The sequence below is a fragment of the Myotis lucifugus genome, unplaced genomic scaffold (assembly GCF_000147115.1).
Source record: "Myotis lucifugus unplaced genomic scaffold, Myoluc2.0 scaffold_55, whole genome shotgun sequence".
In the NCBI taxonomy this organism is placed as follows: domain Eukaryota; kingdom Metazoa; phylum Chordata; class Mammalia; order Chiroptera; family Vespertilionidae; genus Myotis; species Myotis lucifugus.
Genome location: NW_005871103.1, coordinates 816,083 through 837,470, shown reverse-complemented (window position 1 = coordinate 837,470; position 21,388 = coordinate 816,083). Strand labels below are relative to the sequence as shown.

Here is a 21,388-nt window from a genome sequence, read left to right as displayed (position 1 = left end):
ACTAAAATATGTATAGAATATTTGTAGTTTTCCCTTTTCCAGAGTACCATATAAATGGAACCCACACACTACTGTGCCTTTTGTGCCTGGCTTCTTCCATGTAATGAAGCTGTTGAGATTCATTCATGTTTTTGCCTGTACCAGCAGTCTGTTCCCTAAGTAGTGCCCTGTGGTGTGGTTGTAGTTGTTTATCTGTTCACTAGTTTATGCACATTTGAGTTTTCCCGTTTTTGATGATTATGAATAAAGCTGCAATAATTATTTGCATATAGGTATCAGTGTGGACATGTTTTAGTTTCTCTTGGGTAAGTGGCAAGAGTAGGGCTGCTGGGTCATAGGGCAAGTGGAAGTTTTGTTTGGTAGGAAACTGTGAACCGTTTTCCAGTGGCTGTGCCATTCGGCAACAGTGCGTGAGCATTCCAGCTGCTCTGCGCCCATGCCACCGCTTGCTATTAGAGTCTTTAAAACAGTTAGCCATCCCAGTAGTTGTGTACTGGTATCTCATTGTGGTATAGTTTGCAATTCTTTCATAGCTAAATAATGTTGAGCATCTTTTCATATAATAATTTTTTTACAAAACATCCAAATGTGAAATCATAGTGCTTTTTAGAAGTAGACAATTTTTGGCACTTCTTTTATTTTTGTTTATGATTTTAGCCATTTCATTTTGCTTTTGCAACCATAGAGAGGTGGTATTATACGAAGGGTTTCTCTGTTGTGTTTATGTGAAATAGCACCCAGACATGTTGTTCCGGGCCCGGACTTGAGCGGCTGCATGCACGGTGTGTGGTAAGGAGTAGCGTCGGGAGATGGAGGGCCACTTTCAGCTTAGACTATTCGGCATGGAATCCAAGGCCCCGCCTTTCTTCTCCAGTTCTGTCTTCTGCTCTCCCAGATTTCGTCGAGTCATACTGACTGCTTGGTCTCAGACCCCAAATTAAAATCTGAGTCTCTTCTTTGCCTTTCTCCACATATCTCTCACCAAATTAGGTCGACTCAGACTTTTTGGAACCTGTGGCCTCCTTTCTATCAGATTCTTAGTACCTTGTGCCTGGACTAAGTTAACAGTTGCTCTGCGTTCTCATCCATTCTACAAATTGAATTTGGGTCATTTTCTAAGCATCTTTGAAGTTCTCTGAAATGTGTAACTTTCTAGAACTCTAAGCCATGAAGATGCTGTCCTCAAGGATGTCCACACTTCTCCCTGCCTCCCCACTCCCAGGTCCCTCCGCTGTGCATTGTTCTGTAGAGTCATTTCCCTGCGGCCTCACTGCCGCCTCCTTTCTGAATCCGCTTCCACGGGTCCAAACATCATGCATCTTTTAAAGCCGGTGCAGTTATTTTTCCTGCTGCTTGAAGTCTTTGAATCCAGGATCTGAAAACTTACCCTTATAGCATTGGTCTGTACTGATTGGTATTTAACTAGGCACTAAATTTGTTTAAAACGTCTTAGAACGAAGCTTTAGCGTATTCGAATAGGGCCTCCCCCCTTCCATTTACAGAGGAGCCACACACGCCGTCCATATCCACGTACTGCCTGCTCTGAGCGGGATGCCGTTTCATCCACAGCGGGGATGAGGCATAGCGATGCCCTGGGAGCTTCTCGTCTGCCAGGGGCTCGCACCACAGACACGCCATTGCCAGGCTCCCAATCATGTCACTGTACTACCTCATTTCTCAGACATTTTTATAGGACACATACTAACAGAAATAGTGTAGATAAAAGAATACTAGATGCTATAAAGAGGAGGGGCCGTAAGAGGAGATAATCGTGTCCAGAACTTCTGAGAAGATAATGTCCACTACGATTTATGTTGAGTTTGTACCTTTCTGGCAGCCCAACAAGAAGATAAAGACCTTTATATACACATTGCTTCTTACTTGATCTTGTCCCTGGACTTTGGACGCCACCTCCTGTGGAGGGCTCGCCGTGGACCCCTCCTCGGGGTTACGGCCTGCTTTGACCAGCTTCCTAGCAGACATCCTCACTCAGATGCCTGGGGAACCAGAGCTCCTGGCGCTTTTCTCCTCGCACCCTGCTCCTTCCCAGTGTCCCTGTCAGTGAACAGCACAGATAGCTGTGCTTGTCCTCGTAGAAACCCAAGCAGTGCTGCACAGTTCTCCTCTCCCTCGCCATCCAGCCCTCAGTACGTCCCCTGCTCGGATCCATACATCTATACGTCGCCTCTCAGATGGCCGCCTGATTCCATTCCTGTTTCCCTGAAACATCTCTTCACAGCAGCCACAGTGATCTTTTAAAGAAATAAGCCAGGTTATACCACTCTCTACTAAAACCCTTCAGTGCCATCTCTTTGAAAGACGAGTAAAATCCAATTTAAACTATGACTGACAGGGTCCTCTGTCATCTGGCCCCTCCTGCCTCACTGACTATCCCATGCCACGCACCTGCCACACTCTAGCCTTGTGTGTCCACTTACTGCACTACACCCTGTGGGCCTCTCCTCTCTGCTCTTTTCGAACACACCAAACTGGACCTTTGCATTTTTTGTGCCCTCTGCCAGAAATAGACGTTATTCATTCATGCTGCGTTTCATTACTGAGTGCCTCCTATGGGCCAGGCATCTTCTAGGGTCCGGAGATGCAGTGATGAAGAGGACTGACAAACTCCCCCCTCAACGAGCTTTCATTCTAGCTCTCCCCCCCGCCCCCGATTTTCTCACGTCCTACTCTTTGTTGTTACCCAGACCTTAGACCAGGTCACCTCAGAAGGCATTTTCTGTCCACCTAGAGGTTCAGAGTAGGCCCTTCCCTCCTTCCCTCCTCAACAATCACAATGCCTAGCATTTTAATAAAAGTTTAGTTATGCATGTATCATCACCTGAATACTTATTTTAAAAAATCGGACGGTCTTAAGTAGATGTTATATGCCAGGCCCTGGGCAAAACACTATACGGCTAACCCTTAAACAGCATGGGGTCAGAGGCACCGACCCCAGAGAGTTGAATATCTGCATATACCTTGACCCTTTGTGTACGTTGATTGCAAATACTGTGTTTGATCTATGGTTGGTTGAATCCATGAATGAGAAATCCAGGGGTATAGAGGGTCAACTGTATATTATTGAAAAAAAAATCTATGTAGCCCGGCAGGTGTGGCTCAGTGGTTGAGCATTGACCTGTGAACCAGGAGGTCACGGTTCGATTCCCAGTCTGGGCACATGCCTGGATTGCGGGCTTTATCCCCAGTAGGGGGCATGCAGGATGCAGCTGATCAACGATTTTCTCTCATCATTGATGTTTCTACCTATCTCTCTCTCTCCCTTCCTCTCTGAAATCAATATAAATATATTTCTTTTAACAAACACCCCCGTATCAGTGATCCTGCACAGTCCAAACCCATGTTGTTCAAGGATCAGTTGTACGTTCGTTAGCACCTCATTCACATCACACAGCCCAGGGAGCTCAGCCTGCTGCTTTCCCCACTAAACAAGGAACCCGGGTTCAGAGAGCTTGTCTTTCATCTAGTAGCCGCAGTCCTCGGTTTCCTGCCCAGCACCCTTTTACTATGTTGACGTCGTCAGTGAGAACCGTAGTCATAAAAACAATTAGAATACCTCCCATTTCTCAAAGTTGCAATGTGCCAGGTACTGTGATAACCACTTTCCATGGACCAGCTCCTAGTCATCCTCACGTCAGTTCTGTGAGGCAGGTGCTATGTGGTCTTCATTTTGTAGCTGAAATGGAAGAAGAATCTGCGTGCCTTGCCCGAGGCTGCAGGATATTACATATTAAGGGGTACAGCCAAGATTTGAACCCAGGCAGTCTGACTCCAGAGTTGATGTTCTTAATCATTTACTCCTAACTCTGCACACAGCGCATGATGTCTTTAATGATGTTTTTGCTGTTCCATGTGCTGAAATTTTGCTAAAAAGTTGAGGTCATATTATATCACATTAGCTTAGTTAAGGTGTTTCTGCAAATTGTGTTGATTTCTTAACTTGATGACATAAAGCTTAAAAACCCTGGCCACAATATTTCTCAGACGGGCTCTCCCACACCGCCTGGTCCTGGCACGTGCGCAGGGACTGGAGGTTCGCTGCGCAAGCCGCCTCTCCTGACCCGCCACGGGCAGCGGAGAGTTTCTGGCGTGAGTGGAGCCAGACCACATTCTTCACGTGTTTTGTTTAAATCCTCATGGTCTTGGCTTATTGGAGGAAGGAGCTGTGTCTTCTGATTGTTTGTATTTATGTTTACATTCCTTACGTCTGTCTTCTACACAGCAGGGTTCATAGCTATTTACTCATTGTTTGAGGGTTACATTCTTTTTCAAGTTCAATGCAAAGTTGGACAAGTGTAGACACTTTTATTTCTAATTCGTTTCTTTTAGAAGTATATTCAAAATTACAACAGATGTTTACTCTTACTGAGCTTTACATAAACAATAAGCATATTTTGAATGGATATGATAAAATTTCTTGTGGAATGTCATTTTTTTCTGTTGTCTGGGTATTCAAAATCAGTGGACATTACAGTGTAAAGGATTAATAAGGATGCTCTTAGGTCTAAATAGTTTTTCTTCTAGCCATGAGGTGTTACAAATTTGCAAAGCAGTAACTAGTAGAAATGCAGGCTTTAAGCTCAGATGCAACTTTGAAGCAAAATGAAAATAAAACCAGTTTGGTCATGTAAGACTAACATTATGCTGATGATTTCCTAAGATGAAATCATAGTTTTGTAATAGAAATCAGGGACTGGTGAGTTATTTCAATTATAGTACAGTGTATAAAATAATTAGATTTTTCATTTACATTTTACAAATATTTTTAAAGGCCAATACCTTATAAAAGCTATGTTTTCGAGTTGAAGAGTAAATAGCTTGTTTATTATTGTTGATTCCTATTTTATTAATTGTTAAAATGTCACTCACCATCCCATCCACAACAAAATTCTCTCAGCCTTTACTGATATGAACAAGATAATAGTGCCGGCTTAGAAGTTGCTGGGTGCTCAGTCTCTGGAGACACGCATGTCCGTCAGGACACAGGTCCCTGTAAAGGCCTATGGAAGATTGAGAAGGAAATGAGCAAAAATGTGTGTGTGTGATTTCCACCTCACTATGCTGTGCCTAAATTAAATATAACTGGTTAAAAGCAATTGGAAATAGGAGCAAAGTGTCCAGATTGCCAGTGAGGTCAGAGTCTCAGATGCCGATTAAGGTTTTAGCAAAATCACATCATGAAGCTGGCATCTTTTAACAATTCAAAAACTACAAGAACATTTGACTTCGTAATTTGCATCCTGGAAAATATGGGACACTTAAGGCAAAAGGAAAAGGAATTAGAGTCCCACAGCGTCCTTTCATTCAATTTATAAAAGTAATAGGTAACGTTTTCCTGTTTCCAGGGTATTGAAAGAGAGAGATCCATTTAAGAAATTTGAGAACTGGAAGAATATGAAATTCCTCCTGCTTTTGGGTCAGACTCAACCAGTAAACAAAATGTTTAGAGCATGCTTGCATTTGATGGTTTTGCCACTTAAAAAAGGTAAAGACGGGTGGTGAAAACGAAGGAGGAGCAACATGCGAGCCAGGGCCTGAGGGGACGCATGGGAAGCGGGTGGCTTCTGTGCTGCTTCCTCTCCAGCTCCGCATTCACACCTGTGAGCCCGCCAGGCACCTGCGTGGAGCCTCGGGGTGCAGCCGCCAGGACGCCCATCAGTTCCTTGCAGGCTCTGTTACTCTCAGCTGAAGGTCAGGATGCTGCCGCTCGGAGGGCAGTGGGTTAGGGTCCCTGTCAAGAAACAATGAAAAGCACGTTTCTGTCTTTGTCTTCTTTCCTCTTTTGTCATCTTTCTCTTAAGCATGTCTTTCCCACTTAGGCAGGTTTGTGTCTAAATGAGACAAATGTGATCAATCAGAGGATTCCCACCATGAGTCATACTGACTTTTTGGTGAAACAGTGTGACAGAGGGAGCTGGCCACCTAAGTTTAATTAGATTACAAAGAATAAGTGTATGTTGAAAAGCACCTTGAAAGCCTATAATGATTCCCAATTCCTTTGTCGATTTAAAATCCTGCCACTATTTTATTTCAAGGGACTCATTTTTAAATTCATACTATATTACCTCCTTTGGAAAATGGGGAAAAGGATTTAGCTTTATTTTTACTTGTTCTTTAGACTTGCTTCCTGGTTATTCATGAGCATTTTGGTTTTGTTTAATCTGTTTGGTTTAAATATGCGACGTGATAGCGTTGGTGCGGCTCTGGAGCACTGTCTTGGCAGACAGCACCGGTGATGGCAGCCCTCACTCGCTGCAGCCTAGCGAACACAGCCTGGCATCTCAGCACAGCTCACCAGGGCGCCTGCTGTCACCTGAGCGTCGTCCTTGAGGGAGCCCATTGGCCACTCCCCAACTCTGTGGCTCTCTGTGGAGCCCAGCGTGAATGCTGGGATCATGCTGTTGGCCAGGCCCTGTCTTCCCTCCTTGTTCCCACGGGGTGACATCACCAGCTCCATGTGCATCGCAGGGTTCATTTGGGCACCGAGGCTGGGCTGCCCTCTTCGTGTAGGCGACTCTGCAAGGCCGGGGGAAGCAGGTCTCTCCTGGAGTCAGGACGAGAGGCTTGCGAGGGTCAGTGAGAACAAGGGGCTCACTATGTGCTTCAGTGCCGTTGAGGATAGAGGCTGTCAGTGTATCTGTTTCTAGATAAATGGGGGTTGTCAGTGTACGTCCCTCAATTCTTTCATGTTAACCATTTTTTATTAAAACTCATAAGAAGATTGTTCCATATTTAAACTTGGCAAGCTGGGTATGCCTTTGCAGGCAGTATTAAAAGTAACCACACCTTTTTTTTGTTGATTCACACCCAACATCATGAATATCAATTAAAATAATCTATTTCGTTGTAACTGCTACTCAGTGAAATATTTATATTGTTAACCTGAATGGGACCTTTTGTCCCTAACCCAAACTAAAAAGACATCAAACCATAGATCCAGGAAACTCAGAGCACCCCTAATCAGAATAAATACCCCTCCTGTAAAACCTGGCCACACATACCCCAAAATACTACTTTCTAACTATAAAACCTAAATATTACTGAGCAGACTCAGCATTTGAGCTCATCTTGCTTTTTCTCAAGAATAATAAATGAAATTTCCTTTATTACCAGCAGTCATTCATTAAGACTTTCTTATAAATTCTCATTATCGTTTCCACCTTACGTATTTAGAAGGCAAGTATTAAACCAACATGCAGTTTAACAACAACAACAAAAAGAGGTACAAATCAACCCACACAAAGTTGCTGTTATGGAACTTGCAGTTGAAATGAAATTTTCTATATTTATATCTCAAAATAGTTTCGATCCAGTTGCCATTATAACCAAAACAAGCCTGTGTATTTTAAATGATCTGTAGTTATCAGTTAGGTATATCTGATTTTAATTACGGAAATTATTTCTATAGGAAAATCGATTTTAGCCTTTCAGCACTTGATTATTTTGTTAGAGCCACTGTATGGCACAAATGACAGCTTAATTGTGGTTCCCAATTATATTTTATATTCTTTTCAGCTTAAAACTTTGCTTCAGAAATCTCTTTTTAAAATATATTAGTATATGAGCACTTCACACAGAGAGTGTCCACTGAATTGAATATGAAGCTTTAGGCAGATGTTGCTTTGCCTTTTAAGGTCTGTGTAGTAGCCACAGGACAGGGCCCCGGTGTGTGGGCCGTGTTGCATGGCATTGCCTGCTGTCTGCCGTGTGCTATGAGGTTCTGTGGTAGGCTTCGTAGGGAGACCTCCACAGGGCATCCTCTTCTGTTGTCTTAACTGTATCATCTGATGTCATTCATTTGGAATTGAGTAGATGATTCTGTACCTGTACCTCTCCTTGTCCTATTTGGTAAGCTCATCATCTTGAAAATGGGAATACATAACTACTTTTGAATACAGCAGGTGAAGAAGTCCTAAATGTAAGTGTTCCTGCACTAAAGCCCAAACACGTATTTTTAAAGTTATTCACACATAAGATGATCCCCATTTGAGTGGGTGTTTAAAGTGAAGACGGAGCGAGCTTTTTCTTTATGCTGTACTTTAATAGAAAACACCCACCCAGCCTCGGCCTCCTGGCTGTTTCGTGGCATTGTGCCTGGGGTGTGCTCTCCATCCTCCGAGTGAATGCTGGGCTGTTACCTGGGGTTCAGGGCAGCCAAATTGCATCCTGCTGTTCTCCCTCTGATAGGCCTGAGCAGTGAGTGAAGAAATTAGAACGCCCTGGTTGTTTTGTGGTGAGACCACTGAGTAGTCAGGACTTGGTCTCACAGTATCCTCATGGATAATAGGAATATCATTAATAGAAAAAAACAGGCTGGTGTGTCAAAATCACGTACCTTAAAGGCTTAAAACAGTGGTATGGTGAAAGTAGAACAGTACCCACTTTTACCTCCTGTTTTGATAACTGTACAGTACTATCTATAATAATAAAAGCGTAATAGACCGGACAGCCAAATGACCTTCTGGACGAAGCCGGGGCTGCGAGGGCACTCCTTGCACGAATTTCATGCATCGGGCCCCTAGTGGTTATATAAGATGTCAACATTAGAGGCAGCTGTGTGAAAGGTACATGGGACTGTACTATTTTTGCAATGTTTCTGTAATTTTGAAATGAAATTGTCTATATTTATGAGCTCTTAGGAATATTTTCCAGTCAACCTATGTTAAGGAAACTTAAGAAAAACCATAGGAACTAAGCTATGAACCAGACACCAGGCAGTGCTGAGGACAGGTGAGCACGGAGCGGGCTCAGGGCTGGGGGCTTGCAGCTCAGCCAGGGTCATCCTGACTGTTGTCACTTAGTAGTTGACATACCCAGTCAAGAGAGAAAAAATCAAATAAACAAAAAACAACACAGAAGCAAAATTAAGAACCAACTGCCAGCCTCATTACTGCACTTGACATTTCTCATTAACCTGAGATATAAACACACATTCATGGGCTCACCCAAAATTTTATTTTTTAGTTGAAAAGAGAAAGGAGACAAGGCATTGAATTGGGATAAATAAGCAAACATGGCCACCTGCTTTTTTTATTCTTACTTTTTTGGGTGCTAACTTCCATTGTACGATTCTACACATGGACACACTCTCCGTGCCTCACCTCCAAGTCCCCTGGTCATTTATCTGCCTCTACAGGAATGGTCATTAGACCTCTTTGGCAATGGAAGTACTTAGGTTGAGAAATTATGGCAATTTAAAAATCTCTGGTGTTCAGACAGGCCTTTAAAAATCCTCCAGTACAAACCCACCTTATTTAAACAACTTTTATTGACATCAAAATATTCTGTTTACTAACCTGCATTATAATGGAGCTGCTCTGCAGGGGAGCTGGGTATGGTCATGAGGAATCTTAGAATGTGGCACGTATATCGTTCTGTCTACAAGGCCCATGGCTTTGGGGGGAACCGAACACCAGCTCCAGCTCCCCCACGTACTCTCTGTGACCTCAGGCAGTTACTTAACACCTCTTAGCATCTGCCCACACCTGTGTTTGTGGATGATGGTACACACTTTCAACAATTAAATGAGAAATGTAAATTCTTTAGCATAGTGCCTGGCATATGCTAGTTACTCGGCAAGTGATAACTAATATTGTCAATAGTAATCACTGATACCGTTGCCTACACTATATTTTTTATTCCATTTTCCAATCTAGTCTTAAATTATTTGAAGTCATAAGCGATATTTACAGTTCCAGTGAGTAACCTTTCTTGTCTTCCAAGCCATTTTTTGTTGATCACAATCCTCCGGACCCTCCACATATGTGGGCAAATGTGTGACTTCAAAATACAGAATTCATATATAGTACTTTTTATCTTGTTATTGGTGGCGGTGTTTAATGAACTTCAAGTTGTCTCCAAATGAATAATTTGTACATAAACATTCATATTTTTAGGTTGGTCTCAATGTATTTTCCAGAGTTTCTGTACTTGGACAATTCCAAGAGAAAAACAGCAACACAGAAGCAAACTCATTTTTTAAAGCAAGTTGTTTTAGGCATTGACATAATTTGTTCACCCACTTGAATATTTTAGTAATATTCATGTAAGAATTATGGTCGGAATGTGTAAGTAAAGTGTCTCATAAATGCCATTTTATTTGCTATCAAGACAACTATAACTTAGAGATTGAAGTCTAAGTGTTTTTATAAGCTATCTCATTCAGACCCCAGTTCTGCTGTTCACTACACTTTACCTTCTCTAAGCCTCAACTTCCTGTCTGTAAAATGAGGATAAAATGGCACAGACCTCAGAAGATTGTGGTTAGGAATGCATGAGTCAGTGTATATAAAGTGTTTAGTCTATGTAAGTGTTTATTGTGGTTACTGTTATAGTCGTTATTTTTATCAAGCTCTGTGTTTGCCACTGAAGTTTCTCACTTGATTCTAAACCATATGGTTCTAGAGAGTTTTTTGGGTTTTGTTTTTAAAATATTTATTAGTATGCTTTTCAAATATAAAATGATTTTTTAATGTTCTTAGACTAAATTATTCTGGCAGGTGATAGTGGAAAATTAAGCTTATCTATAGAGATTCTGTTTTTAAACTTTGTCTGGGGCCATCTGAGTCTGTTTCGATGAAGTACTTTTCCCCCCTGGCAACCAATTTGTTTTTCTCCTCGATGACAGCAGGCACCTCTGTGAAGCCTTCCATCACCTCCCTTCTCTCTGCTGTAACCTCCTCTGCTCCCTCGGGGCCCCATCAGATGGTAGACGTAGGGACTGTGGCTTTTCCCCTTGACTATAGTGTCTGACACCCAGTAGGTGCTCAGTAAGTGTTGAGTTTGTGAATTACATAGTATCTTGGATTGTTTCCTCTTGTATGACATGTAATTCATATCTTGTTTTTCAGTCTTTATCATTGCTCGTAAACTCAGCATTATTAGTAGTAGTTTAAGTCTGTTTGGAGGAAAGTTCTGCTCTTTGGAACCCTGGAAGATACCACTAGATGAACTGAAGATGACCTTTAGTCATCATCAAAGATCCAGTTTGTGTTTTGTATTTCTTTTCTGAAAAGTTCTCAAAGTGAGTAATGTTGTTATAACTGGCATTAATTAGCCTGGTGAAGTGCACATTAACGCAGGAGGCTGCGTTAAACGTAGACGGAGGCTGCTCCATGTCTGGTTTCTCGTGCTGTCTCCAGTGCTCATAGGCCTCTGGAGAAAATTTTTGCTATGGAAGCACACATACGCGCATTTACTAAAGAAATACCAAGTGCTACACTTCATGGCAAGACTGTTTTTAGAAAGCTGTTTTTAATGAAAAAGTATCTACTTTATAGCTGCACTCTTAGTTCAGTGAATTTAATAAATACACTTTTCAAGCAACCATTCTCCTTGGTGAGGTGGAAGAAAATGCTCACGGCTGACACCACACGTTGTTGTATATCTGATTTGTTAGGTAGTTATATAGCCAGGTGTCTAGTACTTAAGAAAAGTTGTTCCTGGTGTTGGTGTAAAAACAGACACATAGGTCAGTGGAACAGAACAGACAGCCCATAAATAAACCCACACACATGTGGTCAGTTATGACAAAGGAGCTGAGACATTACAATTGGGACAGGACAGGCTTTGCAATAAATGGTGCTGAGAAAACCAGACGGCCACATGCAGAAGTCTGAAACTTGACCACTGTCTTACACAATACACAAAAAGGAACTTAAAGCGGATTAAAAGACTTGAAGTAAGACCGAAAACCATAAAACTCCCAGAAGAAAACATAAGCAGTCTACTCCTTGGCATTGGTCTTGGTAATGATACTTTGACTCTTGCACCAGAAGCAAAAGCAGCAGTAAATAAGTGAGACTTCGTCACACTAACATTCTGCACAGCAAAGGACCCAACAAAATGAAAAGACAACGTACTCATGGGGAAAATGTTTGCAAGTCATATATCTGATAAGGGACTAATATCCAAAATACACAACTCATACATCTCAATAGCAAAAACCCCAAACAATCCAATTTAGAATTGGGCGAAAGATCTTTAGAGACATTTTTCCAAAGACACACAGATGGCCAACATTTACATGAAAAGGTGCTCAAAGTCATTAATCGGGAATGCAAATCAAACCCACAATGAGATGTCACCTCACACTGGTTAACAGGGGTGGGCAAACGTTTTGACTCCAGGGCCACAATGGGTTCTTAAACTGGACCAGAGGGCCGGAACAAAAGCATGGATGGAGTGTTTGTGTGAACTAATATAAATTCAAAGTAAACATCATTACATAAAAGGGTACGGTCTTTTTTTTTTTTTTTTTTTTTTTTTTTAGTTTTATTCATTTCAAACGCTGCGGGCCGTAGTTTGCCCACGGCTGGGTTAGAACGACTATTATAAAAAATACAAGAACTACAAAAAAGACAAGAAATAATTTGTGCTGGCAAGTATATGGAGAAAAGGGTGCCCTTTGCACTGTTGGTGAGAGTATAAGTTGGTGTAGCCACTGTGGAAAATGGTCTGGAAGTTCAAAAATTCAAAATAGAACTACCATGTGATCCAGCAATTCCCCTTCTGGGTATTTATACAAAAGAAAAACAAACAAAAAAACCTAACTCAAAAGGATATCTGCACCTGTGTTCATTGCAGCTTTATTTACAATATCTAAGATACGGAAACAACCTAAGTGTCCATCTGTGGATGAATGGATAAAGAAATTGTGGTGTATGTGTATAATGATTGAATATTATTCAGCCATTAAATAGAATGAAATCTTGGCTTTTGTGACAACATGGATGGACCTTGAGCGCATTATGCTAAGTAAGTCAGACAAAGACAAATACTATATGAGCTCTCTTATATGTGTAAATCTTAAAAACAAAACAAAACTGAAGCTCATAAATACAGAGAAGAGATTGGTGGTTTCCAGAGGCATGGGATGGGGGATGGGAGTAATTGGTGAAAGGGGTCCAAGAGTAAAAAGAAAATATATAAAATAAAACCAGTAAATTACACGCAAAAAAAAAAAAAAGTTGTTCAAGTTGACAAAATAAACAGGGCCCTATATGTCCATTTCTGTAGCAACCCTCTCAATTTTACAGGTATATTTTCAGTAGGGAATTATTGAGAATAGGAAATTAGTACCAACTTTGCTTCTCGCCTTTCAGTTGTGGTATATTTGATCATTCATAAAAATATTATGCCATCATCAGTAGGTCATTACACTATTCTAACCATTATAATGAATATATTTAAGTGTCTTTTTCTAATATTTGTCTTAATTATTTTAGTGCATACCACCCAGTGCAGAAAGGTAAGAAAAAGAAAAGGCAGTAATCCAATTGGAAAGAAAAGCTGTCTTTATTCATAGACAATATGATCACTGATACAGAAAATTTGATGGAATCTATAAAGAGCTATTAGAGCTGATAATTTTAGCAGTGTTACTGGATACAAGGTATTAGCACAAACAGAAACTAAAATTAAAAAACTACTTGCAGTCTCATCAAAACATGAAATACTTAAAAGATAAATTTGATAAAACAAACCCAAGACCTATATACTGAAAACTACAAAACCCTGTTGAGAGAAAAAGATGGAGGCTTAAGTAAGTGGAGAAAACTACCATGTTTATGGGTCAGAAAGTTCAATATTTAACACCTCCATATTCTCCAAAATGATTTACAGGTTCAATGCAAGTCAGATGAAAATATCAGCAGGCTTTTTGTAGAAATTGATAAACTGATTCTAAAATTCGTATGAAAGTACAAAGAACCTAGAATAGTCACAGCAACTTCGAAAAAGAATGGAGTTGGAGAACTAACACAACTGATCTTAAGATTTATTACAGAGGTGAAGTAGTCAAGAAAGTATCACATTGGTATCAAGATGGATATGTGGATCACAGCAAAATAGAGTGTCCAGAAATAGACCCAAACAATTGATTTTTTTATAAAAGTAAGAAGGCAGTTCATTGGATAAAGGAGTCTTTTCCAGTTGCTTAAACAATTAAATACCCACATGTAAAACAACTTCAGTCCATACGTTGCAGCATACAGAAAAATTAACTCAAAATGGGTGACAGATCTAAATGTAAACCCTAAAGACAGAACATTTCTAGAAAAAAACAGGTGAAAAATTCTTTGTGGCCTGAGTTAGGCAAAGATTTCTTGGATATGTCACCAAAAGCAAAATATGTAAAAGGATTATTTGGTCTTCACCAAAATTAAATAATTTTGCTTTTTGATAGATGTTAAGAGAATGAAAAGACCAGCCACAGATAGGAAGCAATATTTGCAAGTGACTTTTATCTAGAATATATAAAAACTCTCAAAACTCATTAAGGAAACAGACAACCCAGTAAAAATGTGCAAAACATTTGAACAGAGATTTAAGAAAATACATGGATAGAAAAAAGTATATGGGAAAAAACCCTCAACATCCTTAATCATTAGGGAAATACAAATTAAAAGCACAATGAAATACTACTGCACACCTATTAGAATGATAAAAATTAAAAAATACTGACAGTGCCAAGTGTTTGTAAGGATGTGGAGTAACTGGATCTGGTTAGAATGTAAAACGGTACAACCGCTTTGGAAAACAGTTTGGTAGTTTCTTAAGTTAAACATATCCTACCATGTGATCCAGCTATTTCCCACTTACCTTTTCCACAAGGGAAATGAAGGCATGTGTCCATATAAAGACATGTGTATAAATGTTCATAGCAGCTTTATTTGTAATAGCAAAAAACTGGAAAAATCCAAATGTCCATCAACAGATGAATATATAAGCAAATGATACATCTATACCATGGAACATTACTAACTAGAAGGGAATGAACTATTGATGTCCACAGTAACGTGGACAGCTCATACAACAATTCTGAAGGAAAGACTCCAGTTTTTCAAAAATGAATGTATGAGTTATTTATATAAAATTCTAGATAAAGAAAACTAATCGACAGTGACAGATCTGATTGTTTAGGGGCTAGCAAGGAATGACAGGGTCACAGAAAACTCTGTGGTGATGAATAGGTTCACTTTCTTGATTGTGGCAATGATTTCACATGATTGCATTTGTCAGAACTTACCAAGTGGCACGCTTTAAATAGGTGTAGTTTATTGGACATCACTTATATCTCAGTAAAACTAAAAAGGAAGAGTGAGATCAGGCTCTGTTGTTAGAAAGACCAGGTGAAAGGTAGATAATATCAGGACCCAACTCTTAGGGTCATTGTGAGGAGTGTGGGATTTTAAAAAATTATCTTTATTGTTGAAAGTATTACAGATTGTGATCCCTCCAACTTTGTTCTTCTTTCTCAAGATTGCTGTGGCTATTCGGGGTCTTTTTGGGTTCCATATAAATTTTTGGAGTATTTGTTCTAGATCTGTGAAATATGCTGTTGGCATTTTAATAGGGATTGCATTGAATTTGTAGATTGCTTTGAGTAGTATGGGGATATTTTAATGATATGAATTCTACTGATCAATGAACATGGTATATTCTTCCACTTGTTTATATCTTCTACCCCTTTTTTCAATGTTCTGTAGTTTGCCAAGTACAGGTCTTTTACCACATTGGTTAAGTTTATTCTTAACTATCTTAATTTTTTTTTGTTGCAATGGTAAATGAGATTGCTTTTTTAGTTTCTCTTCCTGATAGTTCATTATTGTTGTATAAAAATGCCATCTATTTCTGGGTGTTAATTTTGTATCCTGCTATATTGCTGAATTTATTTACAAAATCTAGTAGTTTTTTGGCAGAGTCTTTAGGTTTTTCTATGTTCAATATCATATCAGCTGTGAATAATGACAGTTTTAAATACTCCTTTCCAATTTGAATGCCTTTTATTTCTTCTTGTCTGATCATTGTGGTTAGCACTTCCAGTACTGTCCTATATAATAAAAGGCTAATATGCAAATCGACCGAATGGCAGAACAACTGGTCGCTCTGATGCACACTGCCCACCAGGGGCAGATGCTCAAGCAGGAGCTGCCCCTGGTGGGCAGTGCGCTCCACAGGGGGAGTGCCTCTCAGCCAGAAGCTGGGCTAACAGCTGGCAAATGCAACGGTGGTGGCAGGAGCCTCTCCCATCTCCACTGCAGGCGGGCGGTAAGGAGCGAGGGGTCCCGGACTGCGAGAAGGATGTCTGACTGCCTGCTTAGGCCCGACCCCAGGGGGAAGGGCCTAAGCCGACAGGTGGACATCCCCCAAGGGGTCCCAGACTGCGAGACTGTGCAGGCGGGGCTGAGGGACACCACCCCACCTCCCCAGTGCACAGATTTCGTGTACTGGGCCTCTAATGTTGAATAAGAGTGTTGAAAGTGGACATCCCTGTCTTGTTCTTGTTCTTAGGGGAAATAGTTTTAGTTTTTGCTCATTGAGTATGATGTTGGCTGTAGGTTTGATGTTGAAGCATGATTCCTCTATTTCCACTTTGCTGAGAATTTTTATCAAAAATGGGTGTTGGGTTTTATTGAATGCTTTTTCTGCATCTATTGATATGATCATGTGATTTTTGTTTCAATCTGTTTATGTGATGTCATGTTTATTGGTTTGCAAATATTGTACCAGCCTTGCATCTCCATTTCACTTTGTCATGGTGTATGACCTTTTTAATATATTGGTGGATCTGATTTGCTAATATTTTTTTTGAGGATTTTAGCATCTATGTTTATCAGGGATATTGGCCTGTACTTCTCTTTCTTTGTAGTGTCTTTATCTGGCTTTGGAATTAGGATAATGCTGGCCTCATAAAGAGTTTGAAATTGTTCCTTTCTCTTGGATTGTTTGGAATAATTTGAGGAGTATAAGTGTTCATTCTTCTGTGAGTGTTTGGTAAAACTCCCCTATGAAGCCATCTGGACCAGGGTTTTTGGTTGCTGGGAGTTTTTTGATTACTGCTCCTATTTCATATGTTGTTATTGGCCTATTCAGGTTTTCTGATTCCTCCTGATTCAGTTTTGGGAGATTGTATTTTCTAGGAATTTGTCCATTTCATCCACATTGTCCTACTTGTTGGCATATAGTTGTTCATAGTATTTTGTTACCATCCTTTGTATTTCTATGGTCTATGTTGTTACTTCACCTCTTTTGTTTCTGATCTTATTTATTTGGATCCTCTCTCTGTGTTTCTTGATGAGTCTAGCTAAATGTTCATCAATCTTGTTTATCTTTTTATAAATCTTATTTATCTTATCAATGGTTTCATTGATCTTTTGTGTTGCTTTTTTAGTCTCTGTGTCATTTATTTCCACTCTGATCTTTATTATTTCCTTCCTTTTATTTACTCTGGGCTTTTCTTGTGTTCTCTCCCCCCCCCCCCCCATATATTTCTTTAAGTTGTAGGGTTATATAGTTAACTAGAAATTTTTCTTGTTATTTTGTGTGTGTGTGTGTGTGTTTTGTTTGTTTGTTTTGTTTTGTTTTGTTTATGTAGATCTGTAGTGCTATGAACTTCCCTCTTAGGACTGCTTTGATTGTGTCCCATAGTTTTGGAATTGTTGTGTGGTCATTTTCATTTGTTCCCTGAAAGTTTTTTAATCTCCCTTAGATCTTATTGGTAACCTGTTCATTGTTTAGTAACATGCAATTTAGCCTCCTTGTGTTTGAGTATTTATGGGTTTCTATTGAGAAATCTAGTGGGAGCTCCCTTGTAAGGAACTCTGTCTCTCTTGTAGCCTTTAAGATTCTTTCTTTGTCTTTAACATTTGCCATTTTAATTATGATTTATGATTTTATATGTATTTTATTTATTTTATTTGTTTTATTTATTTATTTTATTATTTTATTTTATTTATTTATTTATTTTATTTTTAGTGTGTGTGAGTCTTTTTGGGTTGATTTTGATTGGGACTCTGTGTTTCCTGGACTTGTTTGACTTTTTCTTCACCTAATCAGGGAAATTTTCTGTCATTATTTCTTCAAATAGGTTCTCTATTTCTTGCTCAGATTCTTCTCTTCTGGCACCCCTATGATGCAGATGTTGTTATGTTTCATATTCTCCCAAAGCTCCTTTAAACTCTCCTCCTGCTTTTTAATTTTTTTTCTGAATTGCTGCTCTGTATGGGTGTGTTTTTTTCTACCTTGTCTTCTAATTCGCTGATTGGGTCCTCCGCTTCTTCTAGTCTAGTGTTGAATCCTTCCAGGGTATTCTTTATTTCAGCTATGTCATTCTTCATTTCCGATGGAGTCTTATTCATCTATCTCTTTTTCATGCTGGTGTAGTTCTTACTAAGTCCCACATAGTTCTAATTACGTTGCTTATATTTCTCACTAAGTTGTTTGAATAACCTTATAGCCATTACTTTGAATTCTTTATCTGACAAATTGCTTGCTCCCATTTTTAGTTCCTTTTCTGGTGATCCCTCTTTTTCTTTCATTTGGGGGTTGTATCTTTGTCTCCCCATTTTGGCTGTCCCTTTGTATTTGTTACTACGTATTAGATCAAACTACTATGCCTCCCAGTCTTCGTGGGGTGGCCTTATGTAGTATGTGCTTTGTGGGACCCAGTGGTGCAGTCTCTTATTGGTAACCAAGCTGGCATATAGATCTCCCAAGCTGGGTGCACTAAGAGTGTCCCTATTGTGAATTATTTGTGCTCTCTGTTGTAATTGGGTTTTGAATGTTGTTGCCCCATTTGTTGATAGAATCTTCTCTTAATCTGGCCGACTGTGAGGCTCACCACCGACCATATAATGCAAACAGTTGTGCACAGTTGCTTGCATTATATGGTCGGTGGTGAGCCTCACAGTCAGCCAGATTTGACAGAACAAATCAAAACAAGAAGCAAAACAAAACAAAACAATAACATCCAAAAAACCCCTACAATGACAACAAAAGCAACCACAGAAGAAGAGAGAATTAGGAAAGAGAAAAGGGATCAAGAATGATAGAAGAAAAGAAAGAAAAAAAAAGTACAAGGAAAAAAAAGGGGAAGAAAAAGCAATTTGAAAGGGCAGAAATGAAATAAAGAAAATAAGAATAAAGAATAGGGGGAGGAAACAGTGTACAAATAGAGGAAGAATAAATAAGAAATGGGGAAAAACACATGAGAAAGAAGGAAAAATAGAGTAAGAAAAAGGGAAGAGAAAAATTAGCTATAGGAAAGAAAAAGACTAAAAGAATAGAAAATCAATAAAGAAGAAAGATAAAGAATATAAAGGAAAAGAAAGGTGAAGTGGTTGTCTTAGCAGAGCAGTGTCTCATGGGAGCTCCCTTGGGTCCTGCTCTTCTGGTGTCTGGAGCTGACTGTTGTGTCTGCCAGTTCTGGGCTTCCCTGGGAGGTACTTAGGTGCTAACCACTGTCAGAAGCTGTCTTCCTTTGGCTCTCAGCAACCTGTTTGAAGCTTCAAGGGATCCACATTTTGTGTCTGTCTCCATAGGACTTGGCTGCACTCAGTAGGGCCCAAGCTGCACTCTAAGGCCGGTTTGTTAGCATCATGGGGCCAGGGATGGGTCAGCAAATTTCTCCTGGTTTCCTGGTCTCTGCCTACACCTGCTTTTGTGTAGTAGCCAGCTGTCAGTCTTAATCACTCAAAAGTCTGTTTCTGAAAGGGCTTTAGGCAGAATGAGGATTATAGACCTCTGGGTTTCCCATGAGGGGGAGGTGCCATTCAGAATTCAGGGAAAGTGGTGGGTGTGTTCGTGTCCCAGAGCTAATCCTGTGAGAGTGACCCAGAATATTTCCCTGCCCTCAGGTGGTGAAGATCCTCGTATGCAGTCCAGTGGGATCAGCTGGATACCGGGAGTTTCTATCAGCTCTCCCGTGAGGGGAAAGCACCAGTCAGGTTCCCAGGGTAGTGGGGTGGATGTCACCACCCCCAAGCCAGTCACTGATGCTCCCGGAGACTGTTCAAACCCGTAGACTTGGCCTCTGCTGCTGTCTCTTCTGTGAAAGCTGAGGTGCAAGGTGTGGCAGGCCGGGCTCCTGAGGGTGGGGCGGGCTGTATCACCTAGGGTGGAGTTGCTTCCTTTTCCGGAGCTATAGCTTCTGGGAGGGGCCCGCACCTCTCAGGAAAAATGTGTATTTTGTTTTGGGGGCGTACTTCCCAATGCAGGACTCCCAGCTGCTGCTAGTCCATGTCTCCCCCCAATGCTTCCCACCCCAGCCTCTCCTTAGGCACCTTGAGTCCCGCACTGCCCCCCTCCCTCAGATGAGTAGCCTGCAAGTGAAAATCCCTGTGCTCCGGGTTAAAAAACTACCCACAACAAAAAACCTGAGGCTTTATCTCCGACCTACTCTGGTTTCCCCAGCAGCAGACGCCCTGCTGCCTTTCACGGCAGGATGTTACTGGGCTGCTGTTCTCAGCTGTGATGCCCAGCCTGGGTTCCAGGCCTCAATCTTCTCAGGGATAAAACCCTCCCATATCCGAGCGATCTCTCTTCACTCTTGGCCTGCTGCCCTGGAAGCTGGGTCAGCCCCTTTTTCGACCTCGCTCTTCCTGCCAGTCTCCAGGTGTTTTCTGTCCTTCCTGGATATAAGCTTCCTCCTCAGTTGGTAATTCTGGCTGAATGTTCCCCATTTTAGCTTTATTTCCAGTCTGGCTCCAGAAGGAGGTGCAAGAAAGGTCTGCCTATTCTACCACCATCTTCTCCCTGACTGTGCTTCCTGGACGTGGGAATCAGTGTCAGAGATTAGACCAGGCCTGCCTCAGCACTGTGGGTGTGCCTGTGTCTTGTCTCCTACGTGCCTGTAAATGCTTGGTGAGCAAGGCACCATGCCTCGGCCACCACTCCGCCTAATTTCAAACTTGGCATGGTTATTTAATTGTAATCCTCAACTTCATCAACAATACAATTTTTTGACAAACTTTAATACTTAATTAACAGAATTAGCAGCCTTCAAATATGCAACATGGATAAAGATTGAAAAAACAACTGAAGAATTTTGGCATACACTGCTCTGGATTAATTTGTGAATTATGATATTTATATGTTCAGAATTATACGGAAAATATTTACAATGTTATATTGTCTTGGCCTGGCCAGCATGGCTTAGTGGTTTAAGCGTCGACCTATGAACCAGGAGGTCATGGTTCAATTCCCGGTCAGGGCACATTCCCGGATTGTGAGCTTGATCCCCCATGTGGGACCTGCAGGAGGCAGCTTTTTTTCCCTTTTTTTTTTTTTTTATTGATTTTTTACAGAGAGGAAGGGAGAGGGATAGAGAGTAAGAAACATCAATCAGCTGCCTCCTGCACACCTCCTACTGGGGATGTGCCCGCAACCAAGGTACATGCCCTTGACCGGAATCGAACCTGGGACCTTTCAGTCTGCAGGCTGATGCTCTATCCACTGAGCCAAACCGGTTAGGGCAGGAGGCAGCTTATCAATGACTCTCTCTCATCATTGATGTTTCTATCTCTCTCTCCATCTTCCTTCTTCCTCTCCATCGTCCTCTCTGAAATAAATAAAAATATTTTAGAAAAAG

The 21,388-nt window shown here is 40.8% G+C and overlaps 1 protein-coding gene across 8 annotated transcripts in view; it reads left to right on the top strand.

Moving 5' to 3' along the window:
* SLC25A26 (solute carrier family 25 member 26) overlaps positions 1–21,388 on the top strand; it is a 214,697-nt gene that overhangs the window by 179,289 nt on the left and 14,020 nt on the right. The window lies entirely within an intron of this gene.